The sequence below is a fragment of the Panthera tigris genome, chromosome E3 (assembly GCF_018350195.1).
Source record: "Panthera tigris isolate Pti1 chromosome E3, P.tigris_Pti1_mat1.1, whole genome shotgun sequence".
NCBI classification, from domain to species: Eukaryota; Metazoa; Chordata; class Mammalia; order Carnivora; family Felidae; genus Panthera; species Panthera tigris.
The window spans coordinates 31,274,954-31,294,564 of NC_056675.1; the positions used below are offsets into that span (position 1 = coordinate 31,274,954).

At 52.1% G+C, this 19,611-nt stretch overlaps 1 protein-coding gene and 1 non-coding gene across 8 annotated transcripts in view; one reads left to right on the plus strand and one right to left on the minus strand.

Moving 5' to 3' along the window:
* Positions 1 to 19,611, minus strand: part of SNX29 (sorting nexin 29) — a 495,580-nt gene that overhangs the window by 246,611 nt on the left and 229,358 nt on the right. The window lies entirely within an intron of this gene.
* LOC122234787 lies at positions 14,065 to 14,171 on the plus strand. The gene has a single exon (XR_006212739.1). It is a non-coding gene; the product is annotated as a U6 spliceosomal RNA (small nuclear RNA).

A 19,611-nucleotide genomic window follows, 5' to 3' on the forward strand; every position in this document is an offset into this window, starting at 1 on the left:
CCCCTGCCACGTGCTGCCTGTCCGGCCCCGTCAGCAGCTGAGTAAGTGAGCATCTTGCTCACGTTCTCACTCAGTCCTCGGTCCAGCAGGCAATCATGGGGTCCAAAGGCTAAGGAGAACTCGGGAAAGAAGGGGGCAGGGGACAGGGGGCACGGTGGTTCTCGCCCCACCCCAGGGCTGTGACAGAGACAGAGGAAAGACGCTGCCACCGGCCCCCATGCGGCCCCAGGTTCACCAAATCAGGTGCCGCCCGGACAACAGCCTGGAATCTCTCAGGACAGACGCTCTGGGGGCCTGCTCATTCAGCACTCAACATGTCATGCCTTTCCAGGGACAGGGCAAAAGATGAACCATGGCTGCTATTCAGCTACTTTTGATCTTGGAGTAGGAAGTCCCCAAAAGCTAAGACATCCTTATCTGAACTTGAACTTCTCGTGAGAAGCCAGGCCCTCATACTTGGGGCTGTTGAAAAGCCGGCTGTTCTCCTGGTGCGGGAACGGTTTGCTCACATGGACTCCGTCACACGCTTCAGCCCCAACACCACTGGCAGCAGTCAAGAGCCAGATGAGCTCCTGTTACCCGAGCCCTACACACCACACAACTCCCACGTGAGTCGCAGCCTCTCACTTAAGGCTCAGAACACCGCTGCACAAAATCTCCATTGCAGAGATGAGAAAATAGAGGTTTGGGTTTAATTGCGCGCGCACACACACACACACACACACACACACACACACACACAGTAAATGATCGGCCATGTTATACAAACCCCAGTCGGTCTGGTCTCAAAACCCCGTGCTACACACCCCCCCTTCACCACACTTGCATCCCTGCCATCTGGAGGAGCCTACTCGCCAGGGCGGTCCCCATTCCACAGATGGCAGAATTCCAAGGCCATGCGCCACAACTCCAAGGGAGACCTACTTTCCTATGTGCACACACACCCCCTTACGGTTTTGGCTGCCTCGTGGCGTAAGAATACTAAAAATTTCCAGTTCTCCTGAGAGTTGCAACCAAATTCTTCCAAAACTTCACATAAACCCACCCACCTCCCAGAGGATTCTCTGGTTTAAAAAAAAAAAAAGAGTGAGAGACAAGCAAAAAAGCAGGGGGCTTGTGTGATAGTCAGGCCAAGAGAAAGTGATCTAAAGAATGCCCTAGGGTGGGATATCCATGCCAGCGTGATCTATCCAAAGAGTGTGGACTCATCTGTATCCCTGAAGATCAGAACCAGGAACCAAGGGATTGAGAGAGATAGGTTTTTTTTAGTAACAGGCGACGCATTATGTACGACGGGAAGTGTGTGCAGACACACGGGCATCCCTAGGTTCACATCTTGGCCCTGCCACCAACTAGAGTGAGACCTTACACACATCACTTTATTTCTTTAAGCCTTGGTTTCCTCCTCTGTAAAATGGGGAGGGTACCTCTTGTGAGGATTAACCAAGACAAGACTACAAAGCATCTTATATCCCCACTCCAAGCATTAAAGATAGGATAGGTTCTTAAAAACAAAGGCAAAGTAACAGCCTGCCTTCTTTTTCAAAACAGAAACCCTCTTCATTAGAAACTTCCATCCTGCCTAGGTCTCTCCAGACAAAGATGCTCACCTGTTCAGATGCCGCATCTCTGTTCCAAGAGCTCATCTAAACGTACAATATGGGCACAAGGGCAGCTGGGAATGACGGCAGCGTAAAACCAGAACTGTTTTTACACCCTCGCCGAACGCATTTTCACCTGCTCATGTGATGGAGCCTAGCAGAGGCTCTGAGAGAAACTTGAGAGAAACTTTCCCTTTCAGTGAAAAGCATCTGGACAGTGAGACAGGAGAAAAGCTGTCACCCTACTGATGCAGGTCTTCTGTGAAAGCCAAGGGCATGACACGAACTTTCAGAAAGCAGGGAGGCTCTCCACCTGAGATCATTTCAGCTGAAGGAAGCCCTCCTAGTAACACCCTACCTTCGGAGAGCAGGGAATTACACGAAATGTCCAGAATTGGCAAACTCACATAACCAGAAAGTGCTTTCACAGTGGTGACCACTAACGGGTTCAGGATTTCTTTTGGGGGTGATGAAAACGTTCTGGAGTTAGAGCGGTGATGGTCACCCATCCTGCTGAATATACTAGAAAACACTCAATAGTGTACTTAAAACATGCAAATCGTAGGTGATGTGAATTCTACCTCGATTTAAAAAAAAAAATTCCAACACCTAACTATAGAGCATAGCAAGCACCACAGTCTCCCCTTCCAACCCAAGCCCGCCCCTCACTGCTGTTATGTGATTCTATGTGCACATACGTACACGCTTGCGTGCTCTTACAGGTTGGGACACACGCTGCATAGCCCCCCGTCACTCCACGACCAGCCTTGGCGACCACCCTGAGCCAGCACAGGCAGACGGGCTTCGTCATTCATCACAGGGTGCAACCACAATCTTTTCCACCAGCACCTGGAACGGATCCCAGTTCAATACTGCCACAATCCACAGCCTTGTGCCTGTCTTTACGCACGGTTAGGAACCTTTCTCTGGACGCCTAGGAACACAGCCGCTAGGTCAAAGGGTATGTACAACTTAAATTGTAATAGCTGACGAAAGGTTCCCACCGCCCAGATTTCCAGAGTGTTCTGTGACCCCGAACTGTCACCTCACTGCCGTGGGCCTCCGCATCATCGTGGATGAAACCAAGCAGAAGACTTTTGAGTCGATTTCGGTTCTGATGTTCATTTTGCAGTCCAGGAGATCCAGAGGAAGCATGACAAGATAGGAGGGGCGCTGGGGCAAGCGGCAAACCAGAGCTCACGGCACGGCCACTGCAGCCGGGCACCCGAGAAAGGCCAAGGCAGCAGGCAGAAGGACAGAGATGCCAGAGGGCTGAAACGCATGTGCTCGGTGCCCCAGACTGGAGAGCTGCAGGGCAGGGACATGCACCCCCGAGGTGAGGGACCGGAGCCTGGGCTCGGAGGAGCAACCTCTCCAGCCCACAGGGAACAGCAGCATGTACGTTAAGCAGCTACGGGACACTCACCACGCCTGAAGCCACAAGGACACAGCCAGTCAACAAAAGCCAGTAATACAAAAGATTTAAGGAAGGGAATTTTGTCAAGGGGAGGCGTTTTTTTTGTTTGTTTGTTTTTTTAACGCTCACACAATTCATGTTGAAAACTCACAATCTGTCTCTGTTCCAGGCACCCACAGCAGGGCAATGTCAAGGCTGAAACAGGGACGCCCAGAACAGAGGCAGGAAAGAAAAATCCACATCCCTGAGACTCAAGGTCAGAGCTGATGTTTCAGACGGGGTGTGGGGGTGGGGGACTACTGATGGGTTTAGAAAAGAAATCCTTCTGAAAGCTCACCTCGCTTACAATTCTCAAGAATGCTACAAGGTCAAGTCACCGTGGAAAGAAAAGAAGGATCACAGAGAAGCACAGGAAGAGCCTCAACGTGGCAGCTGCCTCCTAAGGGGACAGAAGAACAGGGAACATCCATGTTCATGGGGAAGAGCAAAGGTCCAGGTCCAAGTGGGACAGAGGCCGATGCAGTGGGGGGGCAGGAGAGAGGAGGGAGGGAGGGAGAAGGGAAGGGTGCTCGTGGACAAGGTGGTGACACCACAGGCAGGTCCATTAGATCAGTGGGACTCTAAGGGTGGACCGTGGGCCACCCTCATCAGAATCACCTGGCGAGCGAGGGATGGATGGGAGTGGCAAGTGGTAAAAGGCAAGGTCCAAGACCCGGCTCCCAGAATTATTTCAATCAGTCTGAGGGGAGAGTCAGAAAGTTGCATTTTGACAAATACTCAGGTGATTTCAATGCACGAAGTTTGAACCAGTGCAGTAAGCAATGAGAGAAGTCCTATGCACAGCAACTAGGAACTGAGAGAACAGGCATATCCCCGCACTCACCCGTAGGGGCCACAAGGGACCCTCCAGGGCTAGCCCCAATCATCCCCTCCTCGGGGCTCCGCGGAGCTCACCAGGCACAGCACCTTCAGTCACGGCTTTTACCCAGGCTGCTGGGCCAGGGAAGCCAGAGACATACCTTGGCGGTGGCCACAGCACAACGCAACATAATGAGGGCTTGTTCTAGCTGACGGAAGGCAAAAAGAGGGAGGGCTCCAATCCACCAGTGACGTCACCAATCCCACCCACACTGGGAGGGAGCCCATGCCACCTCCCCTCAAAGCTGGGGCAGACGGACCACGCGGCCTGGCCTTGACCGCTCTGGGTTCTCAACAATTCCCTGGATATCTAGAAGTTGAGCGTTTCCTTCCCACGTGAGCAACAGACTTTGACATATTTGGAACATGATAATATATGACAAACCAGGAGGCTATTTCAAAAAGACTACAGAGATGTTCTGCAACCCTGACAACTTTCAAAAAATCTTAATTATATCTAAGAACCCAAAGCAAGGAAGATTTGGAGGAAGCTGACGATGGAAGGGATAAGAGGAGGAATCCGGGGAAGAAACTGGAACATTCTAATAAGCCAGACGGCTGAATCTACCTCTCTCTGCATGGATGGGCTGTTTCTGGTCCGCATATGGTAGTGTCTTCATACTTGACTATTACATTCAGATAATGATGGAAGCATAAAGTCCTCTTCATCCTGAGAGCCAAGGAAACTTCCTAAGGGAGGCTAGAAGTCCTCTAAGGTGTCTGTATATTAGATTAAAGTAAATAACAAAATAACTACTCTCTCCATACTTGGCGCCCGTGAGGAGAGCTGGATGTGCCAGCTGACTCCCAAACTATGAAAAGTCCCATGGATCATGAGCAGATAGAAAGTGTTTCTTCCTCTTGGCCAGGAAGGTAGAAAGGCAGATAAACTGTGTAAGACATATAAACACTGGTCTTAAGCACCCCAGTTCCTGACACAGGGTTCCCAAGTCCCTTGGAATGTCCTGAGAGAAGTATCCTATGTTCCAATGAGGTAACTCTTGGTGGGCTGCAGGAAGGGGTCTGGTCACCAGAAACACCAAGCGGTGATTAGAAGCTTGGAACGTTCCGTCCCACCCCCGTCCTCATTCGAGGGGAGAAGAGTCGGAGGTTGAGTTCATCATGATCCATCATGCCTATGTGACCAAGTACCCACAAAAGTTCCTAACCTGGAAGGATCCGAGAACTTCAGCACTGGTGAACACGTCCATGTGCTTGTAGGGTGGCACACCCCAACCCCATGGGGACAGAAGCTCCCGTGGTCGGGACCCAACCACACCTCACCTTGTCTACCTCTTCATCTGGCTGTTCACTTGTATCCTTTCTAATATTTTTTATACACCATTCAACGTAAATAAATATTTCCCTGAGTGCTTGGAGCCATTCTAGAAATTGCTGAACCCGAGGAAGGGGTGGCGGGAACTCCAATTTATAGCCAGTCACTCCAAAGTGCAGGTGGAGACCTCGGACTTGAGACTGGCATCTGAACGGAGGCCACCTTCTGGGACGGGCCCCGAGGCTGTGGTGTCTGCACTAACTCTGGTTCATCAGAACTGAACTCAACTTCAGGACACCCGGTCGGTGTCCCCAGAGTCGGGGAATGGTTCGTGTGGGAAAAATCCCCACACATTTGGTGTTGCAGTGCTGCGAGTCGAAGAAAGCATTTTTTGCCATTACAGACACAACTCATTCTCCAAAAGCATTCTAGGATCCTCATGCCAGAAGCTCGTCTGTTCCCCCAGTACATGCACGCGGAGTGGTGGCCATGGGTCACATGCTCTGGACCCCACGGGGAGCGGGACACAGTAAGCTGCTGCCTTCCTAGAACTGGCACCTGATTGGTGGCAAACGAGCCAAAAAAGGGTATAATTTCCGGTGGTAACAATGGCCATGCAAAATATAAAAACCAGGAGGAAGTGCCATGGGGAAGAGCTCCTCAGACAAGGGGAGAATTCGGCTTCTCCGAGGAGACAAGATGGGTTAGGAACTACCGCAGGGGACAACATTCTGGCAAAGGAATGGTGAAGGCTATGGCACGGGACAGAGGGGGCTTCTTCGAGGACAGAAAGGAGGCCGGTGTGGCTGAGGCATGGTGAACAGGGTGTGTGGGGGCAGAGGAGCCCAGAGGGCAGGCATCAGGTGCATCACACGGGGCCTCAGGGACCATGGGGAGAATGTTCCACCTTATTCTCACGAGCAAAGCCAGGGGAGGGTTTCTAGAATATCATTCGTTTGCTTATTTTTAAGTTGCTCTGATGGTTGTGTGAATTATGGATGGCTAAACAACACAACTGGAAGAGAAGAGCACAGTTAGGAGCTGCTACAACGTTCCACACAAGACACGGTGGCAGCCTGAGCCAGGCTCATGGCGGTGAGATGGCAGAAGCTGCTGGCCCTCTTTGAGGTGGGTTGGGGGCGGGTTATGGAGGAGACAAGACCTCCTGACCACAATGGGAGGTGCAGTCTGTCGAGAATCTAAGGTTGACTCCCAGGTTTGAGCGGCATGCACGGAGACAAGTGTGGTAGGCAGTGGGGTTTGGGTGGTTTGGGTCTCCCCAAAGTGAGCACACGTGAATCCCTGGAAGCTGGGAATGTGTCACCTTGCATAGCACCTCCGTGACTCTGAATTGGGAGATTATCTCGGGTTATGTGAGTGAGCTCCCTCTAGTCACCCAAACCCTTCGAAGAAGAGAACTTGCTCTGGCTGGAAGGCAGGGGATGCTGCAAAGGAGAAGTCAGACTCCGCGTGCGACAAGCAGTCAGTGTGCCACTGGTGGTGTGGGACGTAGAGGCTGCGTGCAGGGACTGGAAGAGGTCTGCGGGGGTGGGAGTGCCCGTGACAGCCGGCAGAGAAACGGGGACCTAAGTTCTATGATCACTGGGACATTATTTCCGCAACACCCGGACGAGCAAGGAAATGGTTTCTCCCCCAGACCTTCCGGAGAAGAACCCAATCCTGCAAACACCTCAGTTTCAGTCCAGAGAGATCCACATCAGACTTGTGACCGTCAGACATTTAATAATACGCTAACATGGCTTCAAAGGCCGTGACGTTTGTTACTGCAGCAAAAGCAAACTAATACAACCGGGAAGACAGAGGAGGAACCGGAGGCCGGGTGGCAAGACCAAGCCTCTGGCTCTGCCATCGCATATCCGCAGAGCAGGCCAGAAGGCAGGGGGTCACGGACAGCTGGAACGACACGCAGAGAGGCCTCAAGTCACGCCCGCCTCCTCCACCATCACCTGCAAGAGAGCTAAGACAGACGGTGGCACAGCGTGTCCTCCACAAATCCCAGCGGCGTGAATGTGGACCGTCACCCGCGGCCAACCTCCTCCAAGAGCTGCCTAACCAGGTGCTCGTGGCACTTCTCCTCCCACTGTCTGAACGCTCTCCCACCAGGCTCTCCCCCACCTGCTCCAGCCCACGTCACCGCTGGCGGGCGCCGGATTATTCCACAGGTCACCTGCCCCCATCTCACTTCGTCCATCAGCAACGTCTGACACCGGTGTTCACAGTCTCCACCTTCAAGCATGTTCTTCACTGGGCTTCCAGGGCCACACACTCTCCCTCGGTGTCCACCCCCCCGCCCCAGGCACTGCCTCTCCGTCACCCTAGCTGGCACGTCCTCCTCCTTCCTACAAGCTCTCAAGGTGGAAGGCCCCAGCGCTCAGTCTACACTCTCTCTCCCAGGGATCTCATCCCATCTCGGGCCCTAAGCATCTTGGTTTGTCCACACCTTCCACGTGTATTTCCAGCCCAGGATGCACACGTATCCTTCCCGTCTCCTCTCCCACACCCAGCCATCTCCAACACAGCACGTCTGCACCAGAAGTCCCGTTTGGTCGCACGAGGGCTGCTCTGCCCAAAGCCATCCCCGTCCCGGTCAACTGCAAGGAGAAGCTTCTGGTTGCTCAGGGCAAGCTCCTCCCAGCCATCCCGTGCTGCTCTCGCTCACACCTCACCGCCCAAGTTCCGGGAAATCCTTTCCTGGACACCCAACATCGACACCCAGCCAGAGCTCACCCAGGTCGTGGCCACCACCTCCCAGCTGGATTCCTGTGACCACTGCCTTGCTCTCTTCCCTGCTTTGGCCGTTCTCGCCTAGACGCTCATCTCTGGACAGCAGCCAAAGTGATCCTCAACAACTAAGTCAGGTGATACTCCTCTCTCGGAAACCCTTCAGTGGCTTCCCCTCCCCGCCCCCACCCCCGCCCAGTTTCTGCACAGAAAAAAACACAACCTCCTCACAGCAGTGCATGAGGCCTTGCAGGAGGTGAGCCACCGGAACCTTCTGTGACTTCACTTCCTTCCTAGTCACTCCTTGCTGTCCCTGGGATGTGCCAGGCACACTCCCACCCTAGGCCGTTCCCAGGCCACCTCCTTCTGCCTCAAATGTTCTCCCACCCGCTGGCCACGGCTCCCTCGTTCAAGCTCGCGCTCAAGCAGCACCTTCTCAGCGAAGCTCCTCCTTGCGTGCCTCTGGTCAGACACTCCCGGTCCCCTCGGCCCGCTCGGTTTTTACTTTTCCTCCAGAGCAACTGTCACCTTGCAACAGGACATACATTTTTTTTACCCTATTTGCTGATGACGGTGAGTCTCCCTCAACCAGAAGGTAAGCCCACCAGGACAGGGACCTTCACGTGGTTCATTCACTGGGAGCCCAAATGGCAAGGAGAGTGGCCTATGACTGCCAGTTAACAAGTGTTTTTATAAAGGAATTAATGGATGAAAAAATAAGCAAATACTTCCAGGTGAATGCCCGGTCCCTGGAGGCTCACGGCCCCAAGGACTGTGTGCCCCCCATCTTTGGGCCCAGCACGCGGGAGGGTTGGAGGGCACCAGCCGAACGGACAAATGACTACTTCCTGTGGGTCAGACCCACAGAGATGAGCCCCAGTACCACCAGCTTCTCCGTGTGGGTCTGAAAATTCCTAGAACCCCACACGCAAACCCTCCTCCACCCTCATCCCCAGCGGGTGGTCCAGACGGCGAGGACAAAGCCGGCCAGGGCTGAGGTTTGCTGGGCTGGCGCCCAAGTGGATCTGAGGAACAGTTACAAAGGTGGAAGGGGCAGGGGCTCCCCCGCGACGGGCGCCGTGCCACCTGGAGGAGCAGCCGGTGGTCCAAAGGCTCCGAGTGGCTGGGCGCCCGGGGCCCCTCAGGCAGCTGCTGCCTCTCAGAGGTGTGACCAGGGGACGCAGGGAGCTTTCCCAGAGACGCCCGAGGACTGAGGGGAGGCCGCCAGCACCAGGAGGAGGTTTCGAGGCAGGTGTCGGGACAGGGGCGAGAAACCCAGGGCATGGGTTCCTCCAGGGCTGAGCCCATGTTCACGGAGAGGTAATAAGCATGCACGAGAGTGTGATTACAGCACCCGATTTAATTCTCTTCTCCAGCCTATCAAGTTCATACAGCCCCCCGTTTTGGAGAGGGGAAGACCAGATTCCCGAGAAATCGAGGAGCCAGTGGGTGGTGAGGCAGACCAAGGAGGTCTCATACTTTCAGAGGACACTGGATGAGGTCACCAAGGGGGAACCCCAACCCAGAATTTCTCAAGCAGGACCTCCCAGTTTTCCGGCTTACAGACAGGAAGTTCATATGCTTTGGGACCCGGTAGGCGTGGGTGGAAGGAGGGGTAAAAAGCCTTCCTTTAAATCTGTCACTCTGAGGTTTGAGGATGGGGCTCGCGAACAGTCTTCTCTGTCATTTAATTCTGTTTCTGGAAGTCCTTATGGATCATTTGTGACAAGGGGGTCTGGAGGAGTGTGGCGATTTTCTTTAAAAATATTTAGTTGGGGCACCGACTAAATACTAGTTGGTGTCTCGGTCGGTTGAGCGTCCACCTCTTGACTTCGGCTGAGGTCATGATCTCACGGTCTGTGGGTCTGAGCCCCACACTGGGCTCTGCACTGGCAGCACGGAGCTTGCTTGAGATCCTCCCTCCTCTCTCTCTGCCCCTCAACTGCTCTCACTCTCTCTCAAAATAAATAAAGAAACTTAAAAAAAAAAGTAAAGTAAAAACTAAAAATATTAAGTTAATGGCTTCTGCATCACAAACTTCAGGCATTAAAAACCCTAAGAAGTAACAAACTGCAGGTCCGTGTCTGGGGGACTGTGCCCGGCCCTTCCTGCCCCTAACTTTTCAGTCCCTCTATCGACCATGCTTCCTCATCCTCCTCTGGGCCTTTGCACATGCCCTTCCATGTGCCCTTTCCTACCTGGAAACTTCTGCCCACCGAAGCCCAGCTTATCCTTCAGGGATTGTCTTACGAGATTCTCCACAGGAAGTCTTCTCGGCCCGGCCCTGCCCCAGCCCAGGTGAGGGCGTGCACTCTGGCCTCCCCGAGCCCTCCAACCCGGCCCACGACACACTTTGAGAAGTCTTCTTGACCTCCCCACATGCCCTCCCCAGCCTCCCGCAAGCCCCACGAGGGACCTCCTGTATCCCAGAGCCCAGGCACAGGGCTGGCACCCAGCAGGTGCTTAAGCAACATCTGGCAGGTGAAATAAAGAGAAGGCAAAGAAACAAGAGCGGAAATGCAGGGCAGGACGGTTCAGCACACGGATGGGTGCCGGTCACCCACTGGCTGACACCGTGCTTACTACGGGCCAGAAGGCATCCTCAGAGCTTTTACACATATTCCCACCACTCTCAGCAACAAGCCTACCAAGTAGCCTCTGCCCCATTTTACCCGTGAGAAAAACAGGCACAGAAAAATCAGGTCACTTAGCTCAAGCCCACCACTGGAGAGTCGTGAACTCAAGGTACAAACCCAGCAGGCGGTTCTAGATCTGTCCCTTCAGCTCCGCATCACACCCTGCCAGACTCTGTACAGCGGCCCCACCCGGACCACACCTCCTGGTGTCCCTGTGCTTGTGCACGCACTGCCCTCGCTGACCTGGACTTGGCTGTGACACTCGCTCTGGCCAGCAGGTGTGACACAAGCAGAGGCTGCCACGTCCGGCAGGAACACTCCCGAGAGCCCTGAGACGACCAGGAATGCCTAAGGCCGAGCAGGGCGCGTGGACACTTCGGGTGAAGGAGGACCAAGGGACGTGGCCACCAGCCAGAACGTGGGTGCAGATGCACCAGCCGCAGCTGGCCCGGCACCTCCCCCCCCCCCCCCCGGTCCTCTGGGCCACTGGAGCTGAGGCCTCAGGTGACACAGAGCAGAGATGAGCATCCCGGCTGTGTCCACCGAATCTCTGCCTCACACAAATGTGAGCAAATGCAACGGTGGCTGTTTTAAGCCACTAACTTCTAGGGTGATTTGTTAAGCAAAAACAGGTAAGAGAAGCACGGCCTCGCTTTCCCAGACACGACCACGCAGACCCAGTGGGGTACTTCTCAAGTCCTTACTCGTTCGGCCACGCTCACACAGCCCAACCGTGCACCTGTCACTGTCTGGGTCCAGGATTCGGCAGAGGAGAGGGAAAAGCCCCCGTTCTCTAGAGCTGACACTAGTGGGGGGTAGCCGGGGAAGCCAACAAACCAGTTTTTATGTCAAACAGTGCAAAGAGCTACACAGAAAACTGAAGCTAGGTCAGGGGTGCTGTTACACATAGAACAGTCTCTCGCTAAAGTGGTATTTAGCTGAAGACCTTGGGGAGAAAGGGAGAAGGGCATATAAAGATCTGGAAGTGGAACATACCAGGCCAAAGAGGCAGCAAGAGTCTGGAGACTGCAACATGCCAGAGGGGAAGGAGCGGAGGTGTCCGGGGCAGGACGGCGGAAGGAAAACGGAGAAGAGGGAAGGGCCAGACTACGTGGGGCTGTGAGGGGGAAGGTATGAAAGGAAGCCCGAGAGGCTAGAGGGGACGTGACCCAACTTCTATTTTCCAGGGCCCCCCATGGCAGCAGCAGAGACTCACAGCAGGGAAGGCGCAGCCACGGTGGGAGCAGGGCCACCAGCAGAGGCTGCCGCGACAATCCCAGCACGTGCCGACGACCTCTCCCAACTGGGGAGGCAGGTAGGCTCAGAGCTGTGGGTCTCACCTTTGTCTACCTTTCTCGGAGACGAAAATGAGAGCGTCACTCTTGCACAACGGCAAGGCTGGAACACGAAACACACGTGGCCGCCATCACAGGTGGTCTTCTTTTTGAAGACACACACTAATGGTACCTCCCAAGCATGCCACCTAAGGAACCCAATCGAAAGACAAGCAAACCTAGCCTGGAGACCGCCTGAAAGGGGGACTTTTTCAGCCTTCACTGAGCCTGAAAATAAACAATATTGTAATGCTCTGCTGGGTAAAGCCACTATGGAATGTGGGTCCTGCTGCGCGTTTTGTAAATGGAACACTGAACCGACGTCTCTCCGGGAGGAAAAGCTGCACCTGTGTCAATCACGGACCACGGGCGCCTTCCTCGTTACGAGTCACTGCTCATTTCAGTCACTCACTTACTCGCTTCATCTGGAAGAGGAAGGTATTTATTTTTACCCAAAGAATCGTTTTCAGGGAAAAGCAGGAGGAAAGAGACCGTGTGAGCCATAGGGAACTGAAGCAGAGGCAGAAAGACTGAACCAAGGATATAGTCTGAAAGGAAAGGGTTCGATCTAAAAACATAAGACACGGAAGCCTGGTCGTGTCCGTTTCCTCGGCCAAATGCTTGCATCTTCCCTTAATTCCCATCGTCCTCGCCCCAGCTTCCAACTACTGCACCTGGCTTGCTGAAAGCTGCAGGGGCCAACAGCTCAAGTGGCACAGACCTTGGCCGTCACCCATTCTCTCTCCGCAGTTGGACAATGTAACAGGTTCAAAAGGCCAATTTGATCCCTGTTTAGGACTCTTGAAAGACACTCCATTCTTCTTAAAGCAAAGACCAAATCCTTTCCTGGAACCTGTGGGGCCTGGGGTGCTCTGGGCCACCCCCCATTCCTTCACCCTGGGCCCTGACAGTACCGGCCTCTCCTCGGTTTTTCTGCCACCTGTTCCTCCTCCTGCTTTGGACTTTCTCCTCCTGCGAGGCAACGAGATAAACCTGGTGTGGAAGGGGAATGCCTTCCTCTTTCAGGTCTGAGCTCCAGCTCCTCCTCACCGGAGCTAGACCTGACCCACACCCCAGTCCGCAAACCTGAGTAGATGCGTCACAGCTCTGGTCTTTGACGGTGACCACGGTGGGCCGGGGTCATCGGTCCCAGCACATCACAAACTGGCCCTTCTGTACTGCTGATACTGAAAGGTTCCTCTTTGACTCTAGAACTCAAGTTAGCGCTGTTTTTGATCCAAAGACCCCCAAGCTGTGACCCCCCCCAAAATGGAGGAGGGACTAGCTCTAAGGATGATCAGTTGTCTCCACCAGCATCCTGTCCCTTCCTCACACCATCCAAGGTCATACGTCACAACGTCTGCCAGCTGCACGTCCTTGGAGACCTCAAGAGCTGCGCGCTTCTCCGAAACCAGGGGCCACCTGATTTCACACCAAACTTTTTTCAGTGTTAACCTGCAGCAGTCCGAATTACCAACTCCAAGGAACAAGATGACAAGATCAACACGTGGGGTGCCTCTCTCAGTCATCCTCAGAACTTTGCAAGGAAAGTAAGAACAGAAATAAAAACACAACAGCTAACATCTATGGAGTGCTCTCTATGTGCCAGGCACTGTGTTCCTTATCTTTTTTGGGCTCCCTGAAGTTTCACAAAAACTCTACAGAGTGAACATTGTGAGTAAGATCCTTATTTCACAGATGAGAAAGGGGAACCTTAAGGAAATGACTAGCGCTGTGCCCTCCCCCAACCAACTCATCTCTCTAGAACACACCATCCACCACCAAACCAGCCTGCCCCCAGAGCAGCTATAAAAGAAACAGAAGCTGCTTCTGCAGGAAACAACTTTTATTTCAGAATTCATTGACCAAGGTCTCCGTCATCATCAGTCAGGAGAGATGCAAGGGTTATAAGCTAACCATCAACCACTGGTTTCAGTTTGGCAGGAAAAAAATAAAAGCAAAATTAAATGTCTTTAAGCACTATACTTTTAACCATGTGGAAGAGAAATTTCCCTTAAGTACCTAGGAAAAGTCCGCATTGCCTGTGCCAGGGCAAACACCTAAGAAGTGGACACTGTCCTTCAAAACGCAAGCAGATGGAAAGAATTAAGACAAAGTCATCATAACATAGTCACAAGTAGTGCTCACTTCGGCAGCCCATGGACTACGACTGGAACGATACAGAGAAGATTGGCGTGGCCCCCGCACAAAGATGACAGGCAGATTCGCAAAGCTTCCGTATTTTTCTGAGGATCCAAAATCCACAGAGAACTTATCCAACTCAACACACTAAAACAAATAATCCAGCAAACAAATGGGCAGAAGACATGACTAGACACTTCTCCAAAGAAGACATCCAGATGGCCAACTGACACACGAAAAAATGTTCCACGTCACTCATCATCCGGGAAATAAAATCAAAACCACAATGAGATACCACCCCACACCCATCAGAATGGCTAACATTAACAACTCAGGCAACAATAGATGCTGGTGAGGGTGCGGAGAAATGAGGATCTCTTGTAATGTTGGTGGGAATGCAAACTGGTGCAGCCACTCTGGAAAACAGTGTGGAGGTTCCTCAAAAAATTAAAAATAGAACTACCCTACAACCCAGCACTACTAGGTATTTATCCAAGGGATATAGGTGTGCTGTTTTGAAGGGGCACATGCACCCCCATGTTTACAGCAGTGCTATTGATAATAGCCAAAGTATGGAAAGAGCCCAAATGTCCACTAATAGATGAGTGGATAAAGAAGATGTGGGATATATATACAATGGAGTATTACTTGGAAATCAAAAAGAATGAAATCTTGCCATTTGCAGCTACGTGGATGGAACTGGAGGGTATTATGCTAAGTGAAATTAGTCAGAGAAAGACAAATATCACGACTTCATTCATACGAGGACTTCAAGACACAGAACAGATGAACACAAGGGAAGAGAAGCAAAAATAATATAAAAATTGGGAGGGGACAAAGCACAACAAACTCTTAAATATGGAGAACAAACAGAGGGTTACTGGAGGGGTTGTAGGAAGGGGGGTGGGCTAAATGGGTAAGGAGCATTAAGGACTCTACCTCTGAAATCACTGTTGCACTATAAACTAATTTGGATGTAAATTAAATAATTTTTTTAAATTTTAATGATAAAAAAGAATAGTAAGATTATCAACAATAAAAAAACCATCTTTTTGTAATCATCAAAAAAAAAAAAAAGATAGTAGTCACACATATTGGGAGACGGGCACCACACTAGTCAGGGATTGACAGCACGGTCACAGTCCGTCACAGACAAGGAATGTCCTATCAACCTTCTGAGGAGCTCCTCTTATCTCACCATTTGACAGGTGGTAAAACTGAGGCTGGGTCACATCACATCCCAGCCAGGGGCATGCACTGAGTAAGGAAGAGCGCCACGATTCGGCCTTAGACTGACCGATTCCATGGCCAAAGCTCTCAACCATCACATAAAGGATCCACCAAAAAAGGGCAACATTTTTCAATTTAGCTTTACCATTTAGAAGCAATTTTTACACAGGCGGGAAAAATCCAGTGCTCTATATCATAAGAAAAATGTGTGATTACCACTTAGGTGGGCCCTCCACCCGAGGCCCCACCAAACATTATAATTAGATCCACTAGTAAATTGCCGCAACAAATCTGGAAGGAGAAACGTGACTGTTCTTTTGGGAACACAAAACTGTCGCTTCCAATTAAGTAACAGTAACAAATGGTGAGAAATGTGGCTCCTGGAGCTACGCGCATCTGTGTTTGCACATGAACCAGCCACCCTCCCGTGCGAGCGCGCCCGCATCGTTCCCTCCAGCCGCAGCCAATTCTCAGAGACGGGGGATGGGTTCTCAAAAATGGTAAAACCATCTTTCATTTACACAATACTGTCCCAATCAGTACTGAGAGGAAGATTTTTGCTTCTAGGAGGCACAAGAAACTCTGTTTAGCGCGTGTGACTTATGTGATTGTATGAAGGAAAAAACAGAATCTTCTTCCACTCTCAGAGCTAGACCCACTTGATCACCCTGAGGGGGCAAGAGTAGCCTCCAGGATCATAGTCAGGTTACCCAGCGACCTCCCATCCTGTGAGACCCTCAGCCCATGTATTCTCAGTTACTCATTCATCAACTCATCACAAGGCATCGGAGTTATTATCTGTCTGCAAAGGAGACGCCAGGCACGGGAGAGACGCCAAGAGCCAGGCGGCAGAGCGGGAGAAGGCTGGGGCTTGGGGATCGGTGGGGCCACACGGGAACCCTGCCCCCAGCACTCGCTCTACCAGCTGCGTGACCACCTAGGTGAGGGGACTGGGCTGTGGTTACGTGCAGCACGTGTCCCAGAGTGACATCGAATGCACAGTTCGTGCACGTGCAGCTAGGTGCACGCACCGCTGTGTACATGATACACCAGACCCGCACTGAGAGAGAAAGGAGAAAGGAACACCACTACCGGGTGCCACCCCAAGTTTCCGCTCGTCGCGCCTGGGCGCCAGGACGTGTGCGCAAGAGACGCGTGGCCTGCTGCTCCCCCGGAGTGTTGGCGGCCACGTGCCCCGCCGCTAGGAGGCTCCTACTCAATGAGAGGTTGTAGGGCTTGACACTGTGTGAGAGTGTGGGTGCTGGAACGACCTAGCTCTTAAGTGCCCGCCAGCCACTGCGTGTGGGCTTTGACTTCAGAATCAACCATCCGTTCCGCTGCCGGAAGCACCAACACCCACAAAATGATACCTTCCCAGGGGATTTCCCAGAATAATTCCAACTACTGGGGGTTCCCACTGTCCACCCTGGTGAGAACCCAAGCCCTGCAAGAGCCACAAGGGACCCTGTGACACTGGGTGCAAAGTCTCAACAGGGATCCTCCGACGTCACCCACGTGACTCACGGAATGCCGTCCGCGCATGGTAACAGTAACGAGCAGGGCTTCCGGGGGCTGGCGATCCCGCCCACATCCGTGAGGACAGAGCCGACCCCGCCATCAATGCCCTCGGAGTTTTCTAAACGGACCCGAAACCCAACCGAACATCTGTTTAACCCAATTAAATGCCCAGGGGTGTCTGGGCCAGAACAAAGGCCCAAACAGGCCATCAGCATCCTTGAACAGACAAGAGGCGTCTCTTGAGCCCAGCAGTGACTCGACTACAGAGCCGCTTACTGAGAGGCCTGGCCAACCCTCTCTCGGGAACACAAAATGCTACCCCAGGTTGTGGAATCAGGTGCTGGAGAAACACGAATGACAGGGAAAAAATCGTAAAAATTAACTCTGCGTTTTGACAGCGGGGTCTGTTTCCACTGAACCTCGTGCTTCAGCTGATACTGACCGGCCTCCTCGAAGCCTCTGTTCCTCTTCCTGCCTCGTGCACCCTTAACCTCAGAGGTCCTGACGGGATTTCATGTGGACCGACCAGCAGCACCCTGCTCGGCTCTGCTTGACCCTTACGTGAAATCAGCCGTCGGGAGAGCTGGAAGAAATTGGCAAGATTTGGATTCTCTACCCGTAACGGAAGACAGCCAAGGCAGACGTAGGTCAACTCTGGGATCGATGCCCTTCTTTGTGAAACTCAGCGGCCCAGGGCTCCTCTAACCAGGGATGGGGGAGAGGCAGCTGCTTTCCAGAGAGAAGACCAGAGGACGACTCATCGGATTTGAGGTCGGGACCAAGAGGAACCCCCTGTCCTGAAACATCAGGGTGCTGCTGGCATCCTCCGACAGGCACCTGCCTGCCCTGGGCTCTCTCGAAGCACGCTGCTGGAGAGTGCTGCGCTGCTCGCAAGAGACTGTCATGGGCAGGTGCTACGTACTAGAAGCACAGACCCCATTTCCTCAACTTCTGGGGAAAGAACACCCAACTTCTGTCTGGAAGGCCAGTTCTCCCCAACCTTCCCTCACCACGGATTCCACCCAGGGCCTGACTCCGGCCCTGGGCCAAGGCTGGCACGCAAACGGGGCTGGGCCAACCAAGGCGTGCGGTCTCCCGGCCAAGTGCTGGTTCCAAGACGCGTACGCTCGGGTCAGAGCAGCTCCAGGAAACTTGTGCACAGCCGTGCGATGCCGACGCAGGGACTCTCCCCCTAGGCCACACTGGACGTGAACTAAAAAGGGCCCAGGTCCCAGAACTGCTGCAATCATCTTATATTCAGGAGGGGAGCCTGGCCTGTCTGATGATGGAGCCAACGTGGAGCAGAAGCAGGGAAACGCTGAGACAGAGACAGAGACAGAGACAGAGACAGAGACAGAGACAGAGAGACAGAGAGAGACAGAGAGAGAGACGGAGGCAAACAAGGAGAGAAACAAAGACTTACAAATAGCCATACAAGCACACACAAAGTAGGCCCTAATAATAGCCGGTCCTTGACCAAGCAGTGCCTAAAGCCAGAAAACTTGTTACCTAAGTCATCAATAAATTCCCTCTTAATATAAAATAGTATTAGTAATTTTTAGGGTTTCTTGCCTTAATACAAAGTCAACTTCCCCCGCTCCACAACAATGACTTCTACAGGACCACCAGGCCAAGCCCAGGCAAGAATTTTAATCAATAATCATTAATCCTCTTAAAAGCCACCTAGGCATGTTATGAGATCACAACTGGAATCCTCATTATTTTTTTAATCTGACCAAATTTTAAAGCTTATCTTGACAAGGAGCAAATAAAAGGTTCTTTTTAAAAGAACACTGAACAGGAACTTGTTCCCACACACACACATACTACAAGACTATATTAACATGTTACGGTATGGCCTCAAGAGTCCACCAACAGATTCAAGGCAACAAAAGATACCAGACACAGACCCTAGAATGTTGTGTTTTTTTTTTTTAAGTTATGAAAAAGACAGAAAGGAAGCATCACAAACCGAGGGAGACCAAGTGTTAGCGAACAGCGCAGAACGAAGTAACTGCTTAATTAACGAGCTGGAGGGAGACAACAGGGACCAAGTCAGAACCTCTCTCTACTTCTAACACTAAAATAAACTCCCAATGTATTGCAGAGACTTAAAAATTTTAAGTAAGTCCAAGAAGTAAACACTCGTTCTCAGGAGCTGTAACAACTTTCCAAATCAACAGACAAAATCAGAAAGAAAAGTCCACCAATGTGATCAGGTGAAAAATTTTAAATGTTATATAGGTCAAAACACATGACACAGATGGGCGCCTGGGTGGCTCATTCGGTTGACCGTCCGACTTTGGCACAGGTCATGATCTCACGGTTTATGAGTTCGAGCCCCGTGTCAGGCTCTGCGCTGACAGCTCAGAGCCTGGAGCCTGCTTCGGATTCTGTGTCTCCCTCTCTCTCTGCCCCTCCCCCACTCTTGCTCTGTCTCTCTCTCCTTCAAAAATAAATAAACATTAAAAAAGGGGGGGGGGAGGGGCGCCTGGGTAGCTCAGTCAGTTGAGCATCTGATTTCAGCTCAGGTCACGATCCTGCAGTTCGTGAGTTTGAGCCCCGCGTCGGGCTCTGTGCTGACGGCTCGAAGCCTGGAGCCTGCTTCTGATTCTGTGTCTCCCTCTCTCTCTGCCCCTCCCCCACTCACACTCTGTCTCTCTCTCCTTCAAAAATAAATAAACATTAAAAAAAACACATGACACAGAAAAATGAAGGGAAAACAAGTATTTGCCACCAAAGTGGCCACGTGTTACCACAATTCTTATAAATATGAAGCACAACCAAATTATAAAGA